Genomic DNA, 9,442 nt, shown 5'->3' on the forward strand with positions numbered 1-9,442 from the left:
AACAAAGCAAAACCCTCCATTGCAGAGTGAGATGAACAGACTTGCTTAGGTTAAGGACTCAGGACGAGTGGGATGTGAGAAGACAGAGGAGGACCTGGAAATGTGGCATGGAAGGCTGGGCATCTAGGCTAGGTGCACACAGACTGTTAGGGTAGAGAGGGAAGAGTTGTAGGGACTATGCCACCCTATGGCAAGGACACCCTGGCTGTTGACAGAAAAGCCAGATGAGTTCAGAAGCCAAGGAGTGCAGGAGGGTACCAGGGCAATAGACTAGTCCTATTTGGTGATACCAGGTTTTCTGCTCCTCTAAGTGGCTACCACTTTTTCACTGAAGGAGTGAAAAAAACAACCTATTTCCTCACCTTAATTATAATGACCTACACTGTACCTTCCGAGCTGTTTTATAGTGTAAAAGGAGCTCCCCCTCCATGTGTTAGTAACCCCAGCTGAAATTATCCTCACCCCACAGAAGAATGCCTGAGGCTCAGAGAGGCAAAGGAACAAAGCCTATAGCAAGAAGTCAGAAACTAGGGATTCACTGAGTGGAAGAAGACATTCAGCAGTACCGGGGCTCCAAGTCTTTCACTGCACGTGTGTGGATCTGTGTGTAGGGATGCACATGTAACATGCAAGTGCCTGAACAGGCTGGGTTGAGGTTATGGGAAACCATGAGACACCTGATAAGGATGTTGGGAAACAAAGAACTCGGTATCTATGGAAGGACAAGCACTCTCTTTCAGCCCCAAGCTAGCACACCATCTTGATGCTAAGATACACATCAGAATCTACTTTGAGATAGTGTGTGTGTGTGTGTGTGTGTGTGTGTGCGTGTGTGTGTGATGGTGTATTAGAGTGAGTATGTAAAAAAGAGTAAGTGTAGGAGAGTTTGTGGGAAAATTAGGTAAAAATGTCCTTCTTAAAGGCTTATGAAGCAAAGCTAAAAATGTTATTGGTGCTAACTTTCCAAGAAACCCAAAACAAATCACCTTCTTCTGGTACAGAGCCATGTATACAGCACAGGATTCTGTACCTGACAGCAAGCATACCCTTCTATCACAGACTGGTAAACAGACAGACAGACAGACAGACAGACAGACAGACAGACAGACAGACATAATAGCTCTGTATGAAAGTTGATCCTACAACCCAGAGAGCTCCTGGGCTTGACTGCTGGTTGCTTCCTGAGGTGTGCTGCTCAGCTGTTCACAGATGGGCAGCTCCAGGGCTGAAAAGAGCTGTGTGAAAGCCAGGCTCACAGGCTTTGCCCACTGTGACAGGCTTGGCTGGATTCAGAGGCAGAGTCCAGATACCATGGCTGTGGTTAATGATCATTTGCTGGATGGATCAAATGACAAATTCCCAGCAGTCTACTACTTGGCCTAAAAAAGCCTAATCAGAGCCCATTGTAAAATGCATGCATGAAATTCTCAAGGTATTAAAGAAAAATGTTATATTTAAACAACAATGACACCAAAAACAAAACAAGAAACCATATGTTACAGTTTTCCTCCCAGCAAGTACCCCTGGTCCTTTTCTACTTCATCTGCTCTCCTAGGACAAGATCCAGTCCTGAAGTCATGAAATGTTTCAGACAGGTCTAATACCGAATCCCTAGAATCCCTTTAAGCACTGTGTGAAGATGTTGTTTCTAAAACATTACACCCACTCTAGTTCTCCACCCACAAGTGCATTCCTTAACAGCCTGAAAGTGGATTTGAGGCTGCGTAAAGTTACACTCAGCAGCAAATGACAATGAGCCAAGCTGGGAAAGCAATACTTTTCCCTGGTCTTAGATACAAGGGTCATCTAAATATACATGCAATAACAACAAAACAAATATCATGATTAAACCATTTAGGTCTCTACAGATAGGAACTTCAGATAAATCTGCTCCATCCACTTACACATATAAATCAGTAAGCCGCAGGGACCCTAAATGGGAGGCTCTAGCCTGGTGCTAACGCCTGGTGCTGTGAGAAGGCTAGGGCCTGGCTGCTATGCCCCTTCAACTCATCCTAGAAATTTAATTCCTGTTTAAACTAGTTTCTTTCAGAGTTAAGTGACTGTTCTCACAGTCACTTAAAACGTCATCTCAAACACTGTGGCATCTTTTCAGTACTCTCGTGAGTACTGAAAATGTACCTAGAGAATTAACATCAACCCCCATTATCCAATGGAACTGTTTGAAGAATATGGTATTAGGCTCTTTTAGGTCACTTTAGAGTCAATCAATCATCAATTTCTACAAAATCACTTATTCACAAGCTAGCCTAGCAGCTTCAAGGTAGATGAACGGCCTGGCTCCTGGATGCCTCGGGGGAGAGCTGGAGAGCTGGCTCAGTGGTTAAGAGTAGTTACTGTTCTTGCAGAGGAGCTGGGTTAGATTCCCAGTGCCCGGATCAGGTGCAAACACATACAGATGCATAAATAAAAATGAATAAATAAAATCTTAAAAAAATTAACTGGGCAAGCATAAAATTTATTTATCTGAGCTATACTTAACCTAAATTTGTATAAGGATCTTAAATGATTGTTAAATATATGCCCATTTTCTGACGAGATTCTAAAATTCCAGTAGTGAACAATGAATTACTATATTTGAAACACTTCATTAACATAATAGAATGAGTCACTAAACTTTCCATAAAGGTAAGGGTGTGGCCACAGCCTGACAGAGCAAAGGTACCTTATCTGCTGTCTCATGGCCGGCCAGGGAAGGTGTTCGGGCAGGCAGACCTGACTATCTTGCCTACCGGAAGACACACCATCAGCATTGCTTCCCCCTCTGCCTGCCACACTTAACCCTCAATTAATGTATTAAAAAAAAAAAAAAAAAGCACCACACCTGTGCCCCAAACCTAAATTAAAGTTCACCAAACCCAGAAAGTGCTAAGCCAAGTTTCCTGTCCTGCCTCACGACTGGCCATCTTCTTTTTATTTGTTTTTGAGTCAAGGTCTCACTATACATTTCTAACTGGCCTGAACTCACTATGTAGAACAGGCTGGCCTTGAACTCCCAAGACCCACCTGCCTCTTCCTCTGAGTGCTAAAATTAAAGGTGTACCACACCATTCCCTGCCTTTATTCTTAACCAAATGTTCCTTTCCAATGAACTGACATTACATTTCTAATTTTTTGAGATGTCCAATAGAGTGTAGAAAGATATTTCTTTAAGCCCAGGCCAGCCAGAGCCTCAAAACCTGCCTTCATCCAACAACAAAAAGCAAAGCAACAAAACGAAAATAAAAGGATTCCTTCTTCCAGAAGCCATTTTACAAGCCCTTTGAAAAAACACAGCCTCCTGGAAACCCACTGAGACTAGCTAGCCTCTTCCAAACTTGGGCTAGTCTGTTCAGAGCTTAAAACAAAGCTCAAGGAGTTGTTGGGGGTGTCTATGAAATTACCAGAGCCAACAATACCTGTTGCAATCTACTGGACCCTTGTAGGCAGTCTGTAATGCAGAAAGAAATTCTTCGTATTGGCAACAATAAATATGTTACATAAGAATATAAATCAGCTGGGCATTGGTTGCACATGCCTTTAATCCCAGCACTCGGGAGGCAGAGGCAGGCGGATCTCTGAGTTCGAGGCCAGCCTGGTCTCCAGAGCGAGTGCCAGGATAGGCTCCAAAGCTACACAGAGAAACCCTGTCTTGAATAACAAAAAAAAAAAAAAAAGAAAGAAAGAAAAAGAATATAAATCAATGGGTAAGATAACCTCACAGTCTGAAACACCCTTCATAAACAAGTATATAATCTACTTGATTCAGGGTAGCTTCCAAAAGGCCAAACTGTTGCTACACTGGGGGAGGGGCGATGAAGGTAAGATGGGGCTAGGACTTTTTCCAACAAAAAAGGAGAAGGACATCAATATTGGCACTAAGGTTCAGGGTTACTTACAATTTTGCCATCTTGCTCTCCCTCGTATGAAGAGCAGGCTACTCCCCTGCAGAAGTGTTCAAAGTCATGGGCCTGAACAAAAGCATTCTGGACTGATGCAGGAAGTCCTGGCCTGGAAGAACACCAAGCCAACATCTAGAAGACTCATATTACTCTAACCTAAGAGATAGGAAGGCCACTGATACTTAAGCCAGTAGTCAGTCTAAGACTGAATCCCTACAATCTGCTGGGAACTTCTTCCTATGGGGCCAGTGTCTGTACACAGCTTTTTCTGAGAAAGCCCACCCATGTTAGGCAAAGCCCAACTAAGCAAAGGTTCCCACCTGAGGGTGCTGAGGATGGTCCCTGGCCTCACACTGTGCCAGACACACAGCTAATGTGACATCACCCAAGCAAAGGTCTGACTTTTTTTAAGTACTAAAACAGAAGCTTGAAGGATCAGAAATAATAGTTTTTCAAGTGCACTAGCCTTCAAGAGGAGAGAGTTTAGCTGTCAAGTCTCTGCTGCCCCCTCTATACCAGGGGTGTGTAAGAAAACATAAGGAAGACTTCATGGGGGAACCTGAGATAGATACCTAGGCTGGCTTCAAACTTCTGCAATCCTCCTACTTCAGCCTCGCCATTGCTAGGATTACAAAAAAAAAAAAAAAAAAAGAGGGGCAAAGATGAACTAACTGCAAAGGTCCTTGCAGGAACTCAATCCTGAAATCTTCTTGTCAAGACCAAATTTAACATTTTCTTTGCTGATTTCTTAGATTTTTTTTTTTTAACCAAAAGCCTAATTCCCCTTCTGTATCCTTCACTAATATTCAAAAGGAACCACTAGTAATTAATTGTCTCTGCTAGATTTTCCCAAGCATTTTTAGTTTTTACAAGTGTAAACAGTATTTTCAAATTATATCAAATAGGGGTTAGGGTATAGCTCAGTTGCTAGTGTTTGTTCAGCATCCAGAAAGCCCTGGGTTCAATCCCCAAAACCTATAACCCATGTATGGTGGCACAGGGCTGTAATCCCAGCATTTGAAAGATCAGAAGGTCAAGATCATCCTAGGCTACTTAGTTCCAGGACAGCCTGGGCTGCACATGACTGTCTCAAACAGCTTAACAAACAACAGCAGCAAAAAGAAAACATCAAATATTACAAATTTATAAATGTGAGAAATCCCACAGTTAATCTCAGCACCCAGGAGGCAGAAGCAGGCACGTTTCTGTGAGCTTGAGGCTAGCCTGGTCCATAGAGAGTTCCAGGACAACCAGGGCTACACAGAGATACCCTGCCTCAAACAAAAAAAAACACTCCAAGTTAAAACACATTTGGAGCCATTTTTCAGTATTTATTTACTTATTATTTTTGAGATAGTCTCATTTACATAGCTCTCTGCCTGATCTATAACTCACTATGAACACCAGGCTGGCCTTGAACTCACAGAAGTCTGTCTGGTCAGTTTACTTTTTAACTCTTCCTTTATTTACGTAATTTGTGTGTGCATGTGTGTGTGTACACACAGCATGCATGATGCATGTAAAGGTGAGAGGACAACTTGTAGGAGTTGTTTCTCTCCTACCATGTTGTTATGCTTGGCGGCTGGCACTTTTACCCATGGAGCTACAGTATTTAAATCTTTGTACATCCAGAATCTAGTCTGAGTTTTATAACTTTATTTAGCCTGGGAGTAAAGTGAGGCCAAAAGGGTATAGACACCAAGCAAGTCAGGAGCAAAGCCCAATCACAACACTGGAAGACCAGTAGTCTGTTCACTACAGATCTCTATCTTCCTAACCAACCTGTCTTTCTGGATTCTCTGCTACTGACTTGATCTGGAAATAGACTTTATATGCCAAGGTCAAGGCTTACTACAGAAGGACTCTGACTAGGTGGGTTCTAGCCTTATTTTGTTAAGGGAGAATAGAACTCACCCCAAGGTATTCCAGCACCCACTGACTCTCAATGTGAGACAGCAAAGAAAATCCAGACTTCAGTCAAGTGTTTGCGCATCCTGAAGGCTACAGTTTGGAGGGGGCTATAAAAATATGACTTCCTGGCTTTTCTGAAGTGCTGGGATGATGAAAGCAAGAATATTTCCCCCTAGCTTTCTCACCTGACCTGGCTAAGTGTCTCTCAAGAAATTCCCCAAGAGGAAAGCAAATGATTTTCAAAGGTGTAGCTACTGGCAGCACGGTGCCAACCTGCTTTCCCTTTTAGGTCAATATTGAAGTATTAGTACCCTCAGTTTAGACTTCAGACTCTTGAGCACAGCTCCTATGTGTGTATTCAACACCTAGAAATTGAGAGGTGTGACTCATTTTCTCACATATGACCTCGAGACTCAGACAGGCCTGCCTCTTAAAACGTAACGTGGCAGACCCTTCCTCTAATGGGGAATATTGCTATCAACTTTTCTATCACTACAATGCTAGGACAAGACATACAGACCCATGGTTAGATTATGAAAGGCTGTTTATATCTAGTATTCACACGACGCCAGGTGGGACACATGCAAAGTATGCAAAGGAAACAGATCTGCAGGAAAAACAGCAGCTCACAAAGGAAAAGACCTAAAAGACCATTGGTCAGCCTATGACAGGGCATAAAATAGCCCCTTGCTGAGTTTCTGAGTTCACAACAGTGCTCCAGGCGCCTTTATAGCTTTAATGAGCCAGGGGTGGGAGGGACATATTTACTTCTGCTTTATACAATGTTATTGCTGTTAGCAGCAGCTCTTTCTCTCTTGTTCTTGGTGCTTGACCCGTACAATTAGCACCTTATCACAGCCCTAATTACTAACTGGCTCAATTAAGCATTTCACTTGACTGGTTCATGTACTAGCTCAAGGGCCTCAACACCTCAGCTACAATAAATCTTTTCTTAGCTACCTGGAGTTTTAGCTTTCCTCTGTTTGCATATAAATTTCTCCTTTATCTGATGAGGTGGGCTAAAACAGGCACAAAACTTATCAACATCACATTCCATGTTCCTCTAGAAAGAGGATTTAAGAGAAGTAAGTTCATGCTAGAACATCCATCCTTGCTTTTGAAATTAAACCTGTGGCCTGGGGAATATAACTCAATGATAGACAAACATGGGCTTTTTGCAATAAGTCCCCTGATGGATGATGACACAGACATTGTGAGGGGCTACAGAAGGTGACACTTAGAACTAAAGGTCTGGGAGTCACAAAGCCGCCACTTAAATCTTGCTTCTCTGCTACTTACTAGTTATGTGATCTGTGACTTTGCTTAGACACTTATGTTTTCTGTGCCTGTTTCCCCAAACTGTAAAATTGTCCTTGTAAGGCTATTTTGAGAAATAAATCTTTGTAAAGGTTTGACACACAAAAAGCATCACATAATGTCATAGAAAATTAATAGAGCACAGAGTTTTGTAAAAGACACAGCAACAAAACAGCATGAAACAAAACAGAACAGAACCAAAAGACCTAACAGAAATGGAAAAGCAATCTGGTACAATACAATATGACGTATCATCCCTGGCTCTTTCATTTTTGTGGCTCTATAGAAAAGAATTATGAGTTGATAAGTTCTGAAGACACCTAATGAACTCAATGAATATGATGACCTGTCAGTGCACAGGAGGAGCAACGGAAGATGGTACCAATGTTCCGGCAGAGAATGTAAACTCCGCCGTTTGTTTCCTTAGGCCTTATGAACCTAATATCAGATACCACTCCTAAAATTAGTCACCAAATAAATAATGCTGACCCCTCTCAACAAAGAACCTGTTGCAGGTTGTTGGGGAGGGTGTGCATATGTGGTACTGGAAACTAGGGCATTTGCACATGATAGAGTCCTACCACTATTATTTATTTTAAAGGCATGCTGAAAGACCCCCCCAACCCCCCCCCAGGAAAATGACTCCATGGTAGTCAAACTCAACTTTTCTTCCAGTTATCTTTTCTGACTTTTCAACTTGCTTTCACCTTTACAATCTCCAGCCTAACAACCCCCCCACCATATACTATTAAAATGGTCTCTTTTCCCAATAATCTCTAACACAAGGTACCCTAAAACTAATAGCAGGATCCCTTTGTTATCTCACCCGTACCTCACACAGAACCTAGTTGTCCAACCAAACACAGAGATAGGGTGTCGGTGCTATATTTAGTGTAATATCTGCTCCTCCACAAAAGGAAGAAAACCTTTCCTGTTCCACCTTTCCCAATTACCCAAGAGGGCAAAGTCCAAGCCTGCAAGACATCTTCTCTCAGAAGCACCTGTAGTACTATGTATGGACACAGGAAGTGCACGCCTAGTCTATCAGTGAGGGCTCAGCAGTTAACAATTCAGTACCTAGGAACATAGTCAGGCACTTCCTGCTGCTTTTTCAACTCACCTGGCAACCCCACTACAGCCACTAATCCACTATTACATCTCTAATCACCATGTTCTGCGGCTATGCTTACAGGAGCCTTCCCTTCTGCCCTGGAAGAGTCTTTGGTCAGAAGTTCTGTTTATTTGTTTTGTTAGCTGTGAAGCCATAGCGAAGAAACGCCCTTTTTTCTTCTTCTTCATCTTCTTCTTCTTCTTTTTTTTTTTTTTTTTTTGTTATTGTTCTTGGAGACAGGGTCTCACTATGCAGCTCTGGTTGTCCTGGAACTCACTATGTGGAGCAGGCTAACCTCAAACTCACAGAGATCCGCCTACCACTGCCTCCCAAGCACTGGGATTAAAGGTGTGTGCGTGGCCCGCACCTTTTACTTCTTGGTGTTTAGCTGTGAAGGGTTACTTTCCTCAAAAATAGAACATCAGGTAAGTGAAGTTTCGGCCAACTCCCCCCATTTTCCCACACAGTTTCTCTAAAATTCGGCTCCTAGACTATCTCTCTTCCTTAAAGGGCTCTCACGACGACCCCAGCTTCACCTTGCAGGCATCCTTTCTGCATATCCAAGTCCCATAATCTCCCAGGGACGGTTCTCTTTCTCAGCAGTCCCCTCCATCCAGGCATTCCGAAGCGCAAGGCGCTCTCCCTACTCTGCCTGGTACAATACTCCAGCAACCACACGAGCCCTGGGCCACTACCTGCTGATGAGCAGTAAGGGAGGAAAGGATAGAGCAAGAGGGGACAGAGAAAGATCGATCGATCCCTGGAGTGGAGGGTGGGAGCGGTGAGCAAACTGAGAAGCCGGAGCCTCACTCCCGGCTCAGACCCTCCGGGACCAGAGGGACCTAACGAGGCATCCATGGTCTCTTCAGCTATCCTGGGGACCCACTAAGAGGCTTCAGGAGATGGTCCCTCAGGGTGGCACGACTTCCGCCTTCCTGGGGCGTCCCGCGTGCGGCCACTTCGACTCCGGCCCCAGCGCGCTGGGGTGCGCGCTTCTCCCGGAGTCCCGGCTGGGGGCCCGCGCCTCCCTCCTCCCGGGGCTTCCTCTCCGCACTGACCGTCACTCTGAAGGCAGCTCGCAGTCCCGCGCCGCCAGCTGCTGCCCCTACCCCGGGGCCCGGCCTCCAGCGTCCGCGATGGCTCGGGCACCGGGCGCCGCGGCTTGCCGGACTCGGCCTCACACCGGGCGGCGCGCGGAGGA

The 9,442-nt window shown here is 44.3% G+C and overlaps 1 protein-coding gene across 2 annotated transcripts in view; it reads right to left on the minus strand.

Annotated features, from left to right (window-relative positions):
• Zdhhc3 (zinc finger DHHC-type palmitoyltransferase 3) overlaps positions 1–9,441 on the minus strand; it is a 46,318-nt gene extending 36,877 nt beyond the window's left edge. For both annotated transcript variants that reach the window (XM_027415505.2, XM_027415506.2), the window contains exon 1: positions 9,300–9,441. The gene's annotated coding sequence lies outside the window, so the exon portion shown is untranslated. The remainder of the gene's footprint in view (positions 1–9,299) is intronic.
• Between the last annotated feature and the right edge of the window lies 1 nt (position 9,442).

This window comes from Cricetulus griseus, chromosome 4 (genome assembly GCF_003668045.3).
Source record: "Cricetulus griseus strain 17A/GY chromosome 4, alternate assembly CriGri-PICRH-1.0, whole genome shotgun sequence".
Classification (NCBI taxonomy): Eukaryota; Metazoa; Chordata; class Mammalia; order Rodentia; family Cricetidae; genus Cricetulus; species Cricetulus griseus.